The sequence below is a fragment of the Podarcis erhardii genome (genome assembly GCF_964252035.2).
Source record: "Podarcis erhardii genome assembly, chromosome: 3".
NCBI classification, from domain to species: domain Eukaryota; kingdom Metazoa; phylum Chordata; class Lepidosauria; order Squamata; family Lacertidae; genus Podarcis; species Podarcis erhardii.
Genome location: NC_138507.1, coordinates 7548681 through 7561522, shown reverse-complemented (window position 1 = coordinate 7561522; position 12842 = coordinate 7548681).

The window sequence follows — 12842 nt, the reverse complement described above, 5'->3', positions numbered from 1 at the left end:
AAAACCCTTTCGTCTAGCGGGTTTTCCGTCTTGCGAGGCATTCGTCTTGCGGGGCACCACTGTACATAATACCAATCAATAATAGCATCATGCCAAACTCTCATAGAATCAAAGAGTTGGAAGAGACCTTGAGGATCATTGCTCAACCCCTTGCAATGCAGAAATATGCAGCTGTCCTTTACGGGGATCAAACCTGCAACCTTCAGGCTATCAGCACCACACTCTAGCCAACTGAGCTATGCAGGATCCCAATGCAAGATTTCCTGGGGTATGCTTGTTTGTGTGTTTTACTATTTTTAGAAAAAACAACAACTGTCAATGAACTTTTTAAGCTCTTCTCCACTTTTGCCTCTCCCGCTGCACACCAATGGCCTGTGGACCCCAGAACGCTGTCCAGAAGGGAAGGTGGCCCTCAAGCTGCCCTAGCCTTATACTGGAGAGAAGATTGAGCTTGTAGGCACATCTTCTGGTAGTGATCTTCATATTCATGAAAAATAAATAAATAAATAAATAAATAAATAAATAAATAAATAAAATAATTTATTTATACCCCGCCCATCTGGCTGAGTTTCCCCAGCCACTCTGGGTGGCTCCTCCCAATTGAGTGTTTAAAAACAGTACAGCATTAAATATTAAAAACTTCCCTAAACAGGGCTGCCTTCAGATGTCTTTTAAAGATAGGATAGCTGCTTATTTCCTTCACATCTGAAGGGAGGGCGTTCCACAGGGTGGGTGCCACTACCGAGAAGGCCCTCTGTCTGGTTCCCTGGAACCTCACTTCTCGCAATGAGGGAACAGTCAGAAGGCCCTCGGTGCTGGACCTCAGTGTCCGGGCAGAATGATGGGGGTGGAGACGCTCCTTCAGGTGTACTGGACCGAGGCCGTTTAGGGCTTTAAAGGGCAGCACCAAGACTTTGAATTGTGCTCAGAAACATACTGGGAGCCAATGCAGATCTCTCAGGACCGGTGTTATGTTGTCCCGGCGGCCGCTCCCAGTCACCAGTCTAGCTGCCGCATTCTGGATTAATTACAGTTTCCGGGTCACCTTCAAAGGTAGCCCCACGTAGAGCGCATTGCAGTAGTCCAAGCGGTAGATAACTAGAGCATGCACCACTCTGGTGAGACAGTCTGCGGGCAGGTAGGGTCTTAGCCTGCTTCTGGTATTAGCTGTGCTTAATTTCTAAAAAGAGAAATGCTGGTCAAGTCTTGACAGATCCACACCTTTTAGTCCAGCATTCAACGGTGGCCAACCAGATACTGCTGGAATCTCATAAGGAGACCATGATGGTGATGACCATTCCCTGCCATGTCTCTGCTGGAGGTTAGAGGTAGAGGTAGAGGTAACAGCCATGATAGGTGAGTTTTAATTCATCTATCATGGCTGTTATCCAGCTGAAGCTAGCTTGGATGCCCTTCCTCTCTTCCCAGAAATGTGTGTGGCCTGTTTGTGGTTATTCAGTAGGCAGAGAACAGAGTTTCTTTATATGCCCCAATGCTAAGTCCTGGCAAGTTCCAGTGCTAAGCCCTGGCAGCTAGGCTAGCAGCAGCACAGTGTAAAATGACAACTCCAGAGAACCTGAGAATTCTCAATTTTTTTGCATGCCATTTTCAGTATTGGATCTGACTTCAGTTCAGTTCCAAAACACCAACAGTTGAAAACTGAAAGTCCATTTCCTTTCGAAATCTGCTTCCCTCCCTCCCTCCCTCTCTCCCTTCTTTCTTTCCTTCCTTCCTTCCTTCCTCCCCCCCCTTTTTTAAAAAATCTATTTATCTTGCATCACCTTAAATCTCCATAATTTCACACCTTTATATCAATCTTCTGTGATAAAGGCAGCTTGTCTGCAGAGAAATAGTGTTGGAGAGAAACTGTTTCTTGCTTTCCATGAGGCTTGTCTAGGCAAATACTTGTTATGATTCTAAATACTTCTGCAAATATTAAAGATTAATCCCGCCCCCGTGATCAGAGTGCAAGCCTTCAGCTGACCCACAAAGCCCAAAGGATTAGCTGGCTTTTTGAAACAGATGCCGATATAATTACACAGGAAGAAACATGACTCGCTGGTTTGAAAAGACACCTTCAGGTAACATATCAGTGTTCAAGGAGGCATGTTGTAATGCTGGAAACTGACAAGGTGGCTTAGAGTCTCAATTGACTGTTTGCCTTTGTTTAGCTTCTCATATCAGCGAGGTACCTACAGCTTTAGGAGGAAACCCCACCCCCAATGAAAATTATAACAGTTGAGAGGAGAAGTTTGGGCAACTGGAACTTCCCTAATCTGATCAGACTTGCTTCCCACTCTCTCAGGCATAAATATCCAGCACTATTACACCTTTGATTTACGGCCATGCATGGATCAGCATAGCACAGGTGCTTTTGAATAATACATTCTCTTAACAGAACATTAAACCTTATGGTGAAACAGAATGGGCCAACATGTAACTATTATCTTTGATAGAGTGGACTGGAGGAAGCAGAGCTTCATGTTCCCTTGTCATGGAAACTTTTTTCTTTCCCCCTTTGGTTGCATTGCCTGAATGAGTGTTATAAATAACGCTTTGTTCCTCCTTGTGAATAAATAGTGTTTGTATTACTCGGCAGAAGCATGATAGATTGCTGATCACTGTTAAGAAGGGGAGATTAAGGTCTGACACATGAAAATAGCTGTGTGCCTGCCGGCAAGTCGGATCCTGCACAGAACTGTTAAAAGAAGCTGGCAGCCCTTTTGGCTCCTTGACTTCTGAGGGAGGGAGAGGGAATGGCGGAGAGAAACGTATCTTTGAATAACTTGACAACCCATCTGTCCTTGGTTCATCATATTAGGTTATGACCCAAAGTTGCTGCAATATGTAGGAAATCAACTTTGATTTTGTACTATAGTCAAATGAGTGCTTTGGAGTGCCATGCCTGCGATCAATAAGAAAGCGGTAACTACATTTGCTTGTCATATGAGGATATTGATGTAAAAACATAATGGTCAGAATTATAAAATCAATGCCATAATTTAATCAGGAATGTTTATTGATACTGTTAAAGTTGAATTCGATAGCTCATGGTACGCAGTTAATTTCCTACCTGTCAGCAGAGGTGCGGGGAGTAAGGAAGGAGACGTATTGAGATGTTCTTCCTTCAGCAGACTGGAGTTAATTTGGGTGGGGGAGGGAGAATTAGCAGAGGCACATGATTTTAATAGACACTCATTTGTTGTAATAGAGCACTGACAAAAAGGAACCTTTGGATACTGAGAAGAATGTGTGTCTCTGTGATGAAACAGACAAGGCCTTTTGTTTCAGATGATCAGTTCTAGCTTTCAAGTTTCATGGGCAGACATGTTCTGATCTTTTGCATATATTAATCTAACCAAAGCATTATAGTCATACCACTCTGTTGTAAAAAGAGAAGCCTCTTTTAATGCTTTGATCAGGTAGAAATGGTCCATTACGCCATTCTTTTGCTAAACCAGCCTTCCTCAACCTAGTGCCCATCAGATGTGTTGTGCAACACACATCAGCCCCAGTCCTCAATAGCTTCCACAGCCCTGATGGACTCGTCCACTCAGGCTGTCAGGAGTGCGTGCAGGAGCCAGGCCCTGTGACCAGTAGGGCTTCACAGGACTGAGGCTTTCCTAAGTTTGTTCTGAAGGCGTGGCTGCACAGGTGAGGCCGATTGGTAACTCACAGCACCTGGTGGCAAGAGCCAGGAAGGGATGTAAGGACCTCATTTCCCTTTGGCTCTTTGCCACAACAACACGCTTCCTGCCTTGCTGTGTTTGGTTCTTCACTCCTGGCTTCCTGACCCTCGGACCCTTGGATTACGGACTCCTGGCTTCTGGACTCCTATTCCTGCTCCCACCCAGCTGTCTTGTCCCCGGTCCCGACATCCTCAGCCGGGACTTCAACCGCCCCTAAACGGACCGTGACACAGGCCTTCTAACTCTTTCCCGCTTCTAACCTATTGGAAGAATTAAGAGGCTGGGGAAAGTCAATTATGGGCGACTTCAACTCTGTCCACATTTGAAGATGCCCACTTTCCATAGCCATGGAATAATAGCAAGGCAAAACAATTTAGTGCTTCTTATGCCCAGAAAGTGTGAAATCAGGAAGCTATGCTGAATATTCTGAGGGTGGGATTGATGGTGCTGGAGGTACTTAAATGCCGAGTTTCAAAGTGTCTTTGAGAAGCAAAAGTAGGATGCAGTAACCGTCAGCAAGAGGAGGCTGTGGCTGAAGCACTCAAAATTCCTTGTTCAGTTGCTCTTAATGCTGGGAGAAGGAAGATGCTATTGGCTGAGTCCCTGGACTCTAGCCTAACCCCATGGACACCCATGTGTTGGTGCACACACAGAGATGGCCATACAGTGGCTTCCGGGTGCCTGCAATCTTTGCGTGAACAGGTATTCCAATGACACAGAGCTGTATTGGCTTTCACAGTGTCGATGGATGTTCAGGGGGCGGGGGCAGTGCAATGAATGATGTCAGGACTTGGGCATCAGTGCTGCTCTGCTTCCCACATGTTGCTTTTGTGAGTCAACAAGGACTGAAGAGGCCAGCATTATTGGTTACAAGTGTCCTAAGATGGCAGCCTCTGGTTGTGTAACATTGACTTGATTCCACTGCTGCTGTATTTTCTAATTCTACAGACATTGTTCCTCCATTTAAAAACAAATAAATGTCAAATGCTGTGAGTGAGAAAGCCATTGAAGTGCTTCCCTGAGGCCCTGACAGAAAAGTAACCGAGTCTCCATGAGTTGGCCACCAAAGCCTGTATGGAGACTCCCGAGGGGCCAGGAAAGGCAGAGTAGCTGCACACGACTGCTATTTACCTGATAACTTACCATTGCTATCTAAACTAATGGAGACCACCTGCCCTATGGGAAGGAAGAAGAAAGTGAGGCAGGCAGCCTGCTCCAGCCAGCTTGTGGCCTCCCTACCAAGAGGGCCAATGGACGCCATCTGCCCAGAAGGAACATCTGATTCTGGATCCTGCATCTGTGGGGCTGCCTGCTTTTTTTCTGGTGACCATGCATCTTTTGTTACCTGCTTTGAGGACACTAGTCAACAATAGGGATATACAGTGGTACCTCGCAAGACGAATGCCTCGTAAGACGAAAAATTCGCAAGACGAAAGAGTTTTTCGTTTTTTGAGTTGCTTCGCAAGACGAATTTCCCTATGGGCTTGCTTCGCAAGATGAAAACGTCTTGCAAGTTTGTTTCCTTTTTCTTAAAACCGTTAATAACCAGGGTGCATTAAGGGGGTGCAGTTGCGACTTGACTTCGAGGAGCAACTCATAGCACGCGGTGTGGTAGCCTTTTTTGAGGTTTTTGAAGACTTTGGTGATTTTTGAAGCTTTTCCAAAATCCGTGCTTCACAAGACGAAAAATTCGCAAGACAAAAAAACTTGCAGAACAAATTAATTTCGTCTTGCGAGGTACCACTGTAAAATGATAATGATAATGATAATAATAATAATAATAATAATAATAATAATAATAATAATATACTAAAGTTGTAGCAGGAAGGAGAACAGAATCCTGCATCTCATGTACAAAATGGACCTAATGAATGTGCATGGAAGAGTTCTTAGTCTACCTGGGTTTGGTCTACAGATGGAAGACTTTCCTGGAACAGCACTGTATTCTTCTGGGTCATATTGGAGAAGCAGTCAAAGGATCAAAGAAAAGCCAGTGCAGTTGAGCTGAAAGCAAAATGGAAGTCTGCAGAGGAGATGATAGATTATCTGGGGTTTTATTACGAACCTTCTGCTATTCTCTTTTGTGGTTATCACAGTTTTCCAGAGGAAGTGGTAGTCGCTGTGAGAGGACAGAGAAGGGCAATGAAGGAAACCAGGATATAGAAAGTATGAGCTATGAAGATTGACTTAAAAACCTTAATCTTTCAAAAGGCATTTTCCATGTGGCTTCCCTGTGCCATATAAATTTTTAAAGTGCGTAGATAAAGCTGCACATACATCATGATGTCATAAACTTCACGGAAAACATTTGGTTCTTTGTCTGCTGTGGAAATATTGCCCTGTTGTAATTTTCTGTGAAATGTGGTATACTAAGGTTAAAGAATGGTATATTTCTCATCTTTCATCGCCACACACCCAGACAGATGAAATGTACAAATCCATTGCGCCTGGGGGTTGGGGTCCAGGCCTCTCTGAATGTCATGAAATCTTCCAGTAGTTTAAAAGGGCAATTGCAGATCTTATTCATTGGTATGCTTTTATGCTGTGCTTTAGCCTTTGTTTGATGGCAACCAGAGGACCATTCATAACAATCAGGATGACTTCATTTGTGTTTGTTTTTGCTTGCAATTAATCCATGACCAACTGTGAAATTTGCTATTTTACCATAACCAGCCCATTTCATTTGTCATCTCCTTCTGGAATCCACAGAGGGCTGGAGACAGGGAAACTCTCAGCCTAGCCCAACGACACGCACTGGAACAAAGGAAGATGTGCACATGACAAAAAAAATAAAAAATAAGGAAAAATGAATACAGATCAGGCATTCGGAAATGTGTCTCATGCCAAAAAAAGAGAAGATATTGTACGTGTAATATGAGTCCCACCATGAAAGGATGCTTAGGGAAAATGACTCTTCTGGGTACAAAAAGAGCAATTATATGGCACCCTGGGGGAAAGTAAAATATGTAAACGTATATGAGATGCCAGACAAGCTGAGCTGGCAAAGGGTACTTGATATCTCATCATTATTGGCATGGCACTACAGTCTAAAAAGGACCAAGAGTCTCCCTGAGCAGGAATTAGAATCTACAAAAGAAGGGTTGTAGCACAGTGGTCGAAGATCCCAGTGGTAGCAGATCCCAATGCACTCAGAAGATCCCAGATTTTGTCCCCGGGATCGCCACACAAGGCTGGGAAAGACTCATTTAAAGTTTTGTTATCTGTTGTGGTCATTATATTGTCCCACTTCTGGCAAAGGATTAATGGTTCAGCTCCTAGGTATCCATAGCTGAAGCCCAGAATTGGGGGGAACAGAAATTGCAGCTGTACTTGGCTGCCTGCTGCTGCTTGAGGACCAGGCTGGGACAAAGAAAGGAAAAGGTGGGCTTAGGGCAGGTGTCAGCCATGGCATCTGCTTAAAGATGAAAGGCATGTTGATGCTGGGCATCCGGCCACCAGGAGCAGCCTGCTTCACCCTGCTGGGTTGTAGGGCTGGCCCTGCCTTGCATAATAATAATAATAATTTATTATTTATACCCTGCCCATCTGGCTGGGTTTGCCCAGCCACTCTGGGCGGCTTCCAACAAAACACTAAAATACAATAACCTATTAAACATTAAAAGCTTCCCTAAACAGGGCTGCCTTCAGATGCCTTCTAAAAGTTTGGTAGTTATTTTTCTCTTTGACATCTGGTGGGAGGGCGTTCCACAGGGCGGGCGCCACTACCGAGAAGGCCCTCTACCTGGTTCTCTGTAACTTGGCTTCTCGCAGTGAGGGAACCGCCAGAAGGCCCTCGGCGCTGGACCTCAGTGTCCGGGCAGAATGATGGGGGAGGAGACGCTCCTTCAGGTGTACTGGACTGAGGCTGTTTAGGGCTTTAAAGGTCAGCACCAAGACTTTGAATTTTGCTTGGAAACGTACTGGGAGCCAGTGTAGGTCTTTCAAGGCCGGTGTTATGTGGTCTTGGCGGCCGCTCCCAGTCACCAGTCTAGCTGCCGCATGTGTAGCTCAAGCCTTAAAGAAAGGATAGCCAAAGGGGATGCCTCCAGATGCTGTGGACTACCATCAGCCCCAGGCACCAAAGACAATGATCAGGGATTGTTAGGGTTGCAGTCCAAAACACTGGGAGGTCACCATGTTGACTATCCCTTCCTTAGAGAAACAGAGATCTATTCCTACGATCATCTTCTGGCAATGAACTATGCCAGAGGATCTTATTTACCGTATTTTTTGCTCTATAAGACTCACTTTTTCCCTCCTAAACAGTAAGGGGAAATGTGTGTGCGTCTTATGGAGCGAATGCAGGCTGCGCAGCTATCCCAGAAGCCAGAACAACAAGAGGGATTGCTGCTTTCACTGCGCAGTGATCCCTCTTGCTGTTCTGACTTCTGGGATTCAGAATATTTTTTTTCTTGTTTTCCTCCTCCAAAAACTAGGTGTGTCTTGTGGTCTGGTGCGTCTTATAGAGCGAAAAATACGGTAGTTTTCTTGCTTTTGTAATAAAAGCCATTTACCATTTTCAACCCAGTCTACACGTATGTTGGATTTGAAATTGTTTTCCTATATGGCAATGTTTTAACTGTTTCTATATATGAAATCATTTTATATATGTTTTTACTGGTGGTGTTTTCCGTTGTTGAAGTCATTTTGAGATGCTTCATAGGAAGCAATTCCTAAATGAAAATGAATGAATAAATAACTTTTAAACTAGCTTTTTATTTAAATGAAATCATTTTGCATTGCATGAATCGATGCTGGTTGGTGCAGAATTCTTCTGTATTTTGTTTAAAATCACGTTGCATTCTGCTGATTTACAGATTTTAGTCCACGAAGGCTAACTGCTCTTCCCTGAAAAGTTAGCACACATCTTCATTAGCTTCAGAGTCTCTGATATGGGAAATAGTTGAGTGAATTCCACTGATGAGGTAAGCCCACTGTCTGGCAAGTTTGGTCTTATAGGACCAGGTCTCCCCTGAGTGGGTAGGTGGGGGGCCATTGGGATGGGTTGCTGCTGGAGACTGGTGGAATCCAACGGTTTCCTGAACCTTGTGGGGAATTTTCAAGTTGCTAGATCCTGTTAAGGCAAGATACAAAAGGAACATGTGCTGCGCTGTTCACATCACTCCTGAGGGTCCTCTCTTATCCTCGGAGGAGCACGATTAGCTCCACAACCCTCCAGAAAGCTCAGACTATTAAACAGGTCAGACGACAGAATGAAGTCAGTATGAAGCTGACAGGACAGGTTGGGTGGCAATGAAGGTGACAAAGAAAGCTTAGTTTGCTGTCTCCCTCACACCCATGAGGAGCTCTATAGCAGAGCTATTCTGGGTGGTGAGAGGACTGTTGACATCTGTCCTGGCCAGTGGAGTGTTGGAATTCTCAGACACCTGCTGTGACAAGTTTGCCAGATGCTTTGAGGATAAAGTCACTCATCTCCATGCCAGGTGAGGTGTCCGATGAAACAGCTTGCCTGAACTTGAGGGATCAGTTTCAGTTGATGAGACCTGAGGATATGGACTAGGTGCTCCTAAAAAAATAAAAACACATTTTTATGCAGGCTTTTCCTCATCCATAAGATGGGATCCAATACCTTCTCTCTCTCTCTCTCTCTCTCTCTCTCTCTCTCTCTCTCTCTCTCCCTCTCCCTCTCCCTCTCCCTCTCTCCCTCTCCCTCTCTCCCTCTCTCCACCCCCCCCCTTATGTATGACTGGCAGGAATCCATTAGGCAATACAGTTTTGTTTTGTTTTTTGTTTTACAGAACACATGCACACAAACACAAGCTGCCCAACAGATGTTTGCATAAAACAGCATGAACGTATGATGGCGAGGAGGAGAGGTATATTTGTTAACTCTGTATTCTCTATTCATAGTCCTTTCAGCCCCCCAATAAATTTTTGAGGGTGCTGCCACCCTCAAGTTGGTGGGCATTGCCATTTAAATGATGTGTGTGCGATTGGTTATGTGGGGCAGGACTTCTTGTGATTGGTTATGTGGGGCAGGACTTACCTGCCCCTGCCCCCAATATTTTATTCATGTTGGCTTACTTGTCTCTTTTTGTGTCTTTATTGTTTATTCTAACCCAGAATGAAAACTTTGTCACTCTGGAACATGATGTTTACCTACAAGCAAAAGATGGGTTTCCCTGCTAATAGGTTCTGGCCGTTCATGGCTATTGTGTTTAGCAAAACTGCCACCCACTGCTTCTTATTTCATCTGCCTCTCCTTAAATGTACAGGAGGGGGAAAAGGTTTTAATTAAAAAGAATTAAAATATGCTGGCAGTTAAAATGTGCTAGTATTGTACCTCCCCTAGTTCAGACCAAACTGATATTTTAAGATCTCCTGAGGAGATCCTACTGGTTGATTCATGACCGGCAGATTGTCGCTTGTTGACAACATGGAAACAGGATAGCACCCAATCGCTAGAAGGCCCTCCCTTGTGTACATTGTAGGCAGAGACAATAATGAACTTTAAATTCCTTTTAAAAACTTGCGCGTTTATGCAAGCTTTCCTGGACTCACTCTCTCTTACATTGCCCAGTTTTATTGGTAACACGCAATTGTGTTTCGTTGTATCTCATATTTTTCTAGTTGTGTCTAGTTATGCAGAAACTGCTACATTTTCATTGTTTTATGCAAACTGCTTAGAGTTGTTTATTATATGAAGTGGTAAAAGATTTTATAAATAAATAATAGAATTAGAGTAAAACCTTTTTTTAAAAAAAATTACAGTATTCTTAGCACTGGAGATGCTAGAAATCCACTCTTCTGGAATGTGGAATGAGTCCACCGAGTAGACAGTCATTGCTCACGACAGAGCCATTCTACAAGCTGAGTACTGCTGCTTTTCACCTCCGTCCTGGAAAAGAAAAGTCCTTGTGCAGTAGGTGCTAAATCAGAATTTCCCAGACCACTATGAATGCTTTGATGTGCACCTGGGCAGCAATGCTTACGATACTTTAAAGACTGGATTAAGCTGACTGCTTCAAGAGACAGATGACTGACAGTGGCTATGGACACCATGCAGAAGCAGGGGAGAGGTGATGCAAACACACTTCCATCGTAGTTCGTTGTAATGGTTACAAGGGGTTGCTCGTGCGTAAGTTACCACCACTCCTGGCTAGGTTGCCTGGTTAAACCTGTCCTGTCTGACAGCCCTTCGCTCCGTGGCTGTTCAGTCGCTAGCAGAATCCATCAGTGGGCGTTTTTTGAACCTCTTCCAGCAAAGAAGTTGTTTGACGCCAAGTCTCCTCCTACTCTCCCTGCGCGGAAGTCTTCTGCGCAGGGAGGGAGTGGGCAGAGGAGTGCCCGTGCTCTCCCCACTGGTTTCGGGCAAAGAGTCTTGGAGACCCCTCTCCGAATCCCCCATCTGCCCCCCTTCTCTACTGGTGTTGCGCTGATTTCCTTCCCCAGCTGATGGGCTTCCTCTCTCCCTGCTGGGCCCCTCTCCAGCATCGCTCGGGAGCCTTGCCTCCACCTCTGACTCTGATGTCAGTTCCCTGAAATTCGTATGTGGAAACTCATATGCTTCTGCCATGAGGGTGTCTAGAGGTATCTCTACCTGGAACCTGTGCATCTTGCCATGCCCTGGCCTTTGATGTTACACCAGAAGTTGAAAAGAGGAGGTCTGAGTCACCTGTGTTTCCCTGGCCTTTCCCTCTTCCTCCCCACACTCAGTCAGTAGAGCATGAGACTCTTAATCTCAGGGTCGTGGGTTTGAGCCAAAAGATTGGACAAAAGATTCTTACATTACAGGGGATTGGACTAGATGGCTCTTTTGGTCCTTTCCAACTCTACGATTCTATCCCAGCTCCTGCCAACCTAGCAGTTCGAAAGCACGTCAAAGTGCAAGTAGATAAATAGGTACCACTCCAGCGGGAAGGTAAATGGCGTTACTGTGCACTGCGCTGGTTTCGCCAGAAGCGGCTTAGTCATGCTGGCCACACGACCCGGAAAAACTGTCTGCGGACAAACGTCGGCTCCCTCGGCCAGTAAAGTGAGATGAGTGCCGCAACCCCAGAGTCATTTGCGACTGCACTTAACTGCCAGGGGTCCTTTACATTTACCTTTAAAACATACACAATATTTCCCTGCAAATGTGATACAGTCAGTCTATATATCTTTTGGAAACCTATATATCTTCTTGCTCCATGTCCCATGGAGTCGGGACACGGGTGGTGCTGTGGGTTAATCCACAAAGCCTAGGACTTGCCAATCAGAAGGTCAGCGGTTTGAATCCCCGCAATGGGGTGAGCTCCCGTTGCTCGGTCCTAGCTCCTGGCAACCTAGCAGTTTGAAAGCACATCAAAGTACAAGTAGATAACTAGGTACCACTCCAGCTGGAAGGTAAACAGCGTTTCCATGTGTGGCTCTGGTTTCACCAGAAGCAGCTTAGTCATGGTGGCCATATGACCCGGGAAAACTGTCTGTGGACAAATGCCGGCTCCCTTGGCCAGTAAAGTGATATGAGTGCCACAACTCCAGAGTCATTCGCGACTGGACTTAAGGGTCAGGGGTCCTTTACCTTTTTAGTAATATATGATGACGAAGAGGCACTTCAAGGCTGGTGCCAGGGCACAGCATCTTGGGGCAGTGGCCAGGGCCTCAGAATACTTGCAGGGACCACTCCTGATTATTATTACTTTAATTATTAGATGTTTAGGAAGTTGAGGTCATTTTAACCTGTCTTAGTATTTTAACTTTTGTATGTTTTAAAATACTGTTGTGTTCCTCTCTCTCTTGATTTTCTTGTTTTATCTTTTTGTAAACCACTTGGAGTGTGGTTCCTTTTTTACAATCAAGCGGTGTATAAATGTCATTAAATAATAACAATATATAATAATTAATCATTATTACTTTAATCAGCACCAGAAGGCTAGGCCTGAGAGCTGCTATTTCAGTTTCCCACAATGCTCCGGAGTGATGCTTTGTTAGAGACACTGCTGAAAATTAAAAGGGCTAAGCCCAGCCAATCAGGAGGTCCTGCTTTAAAGCTGCTATGGTTTGCAGCAGCCTCCATATTCAGACATTGTGAGCCAGAGAACAGCACATGATCCAGGGAAGGGAAAAGACATGGCTCTTCGTGAAAAGCTGCATTGGTGCAGCTTTGTGCAACCTAACATGAGTATGTGTAACATTCTCCTTCTACACAAC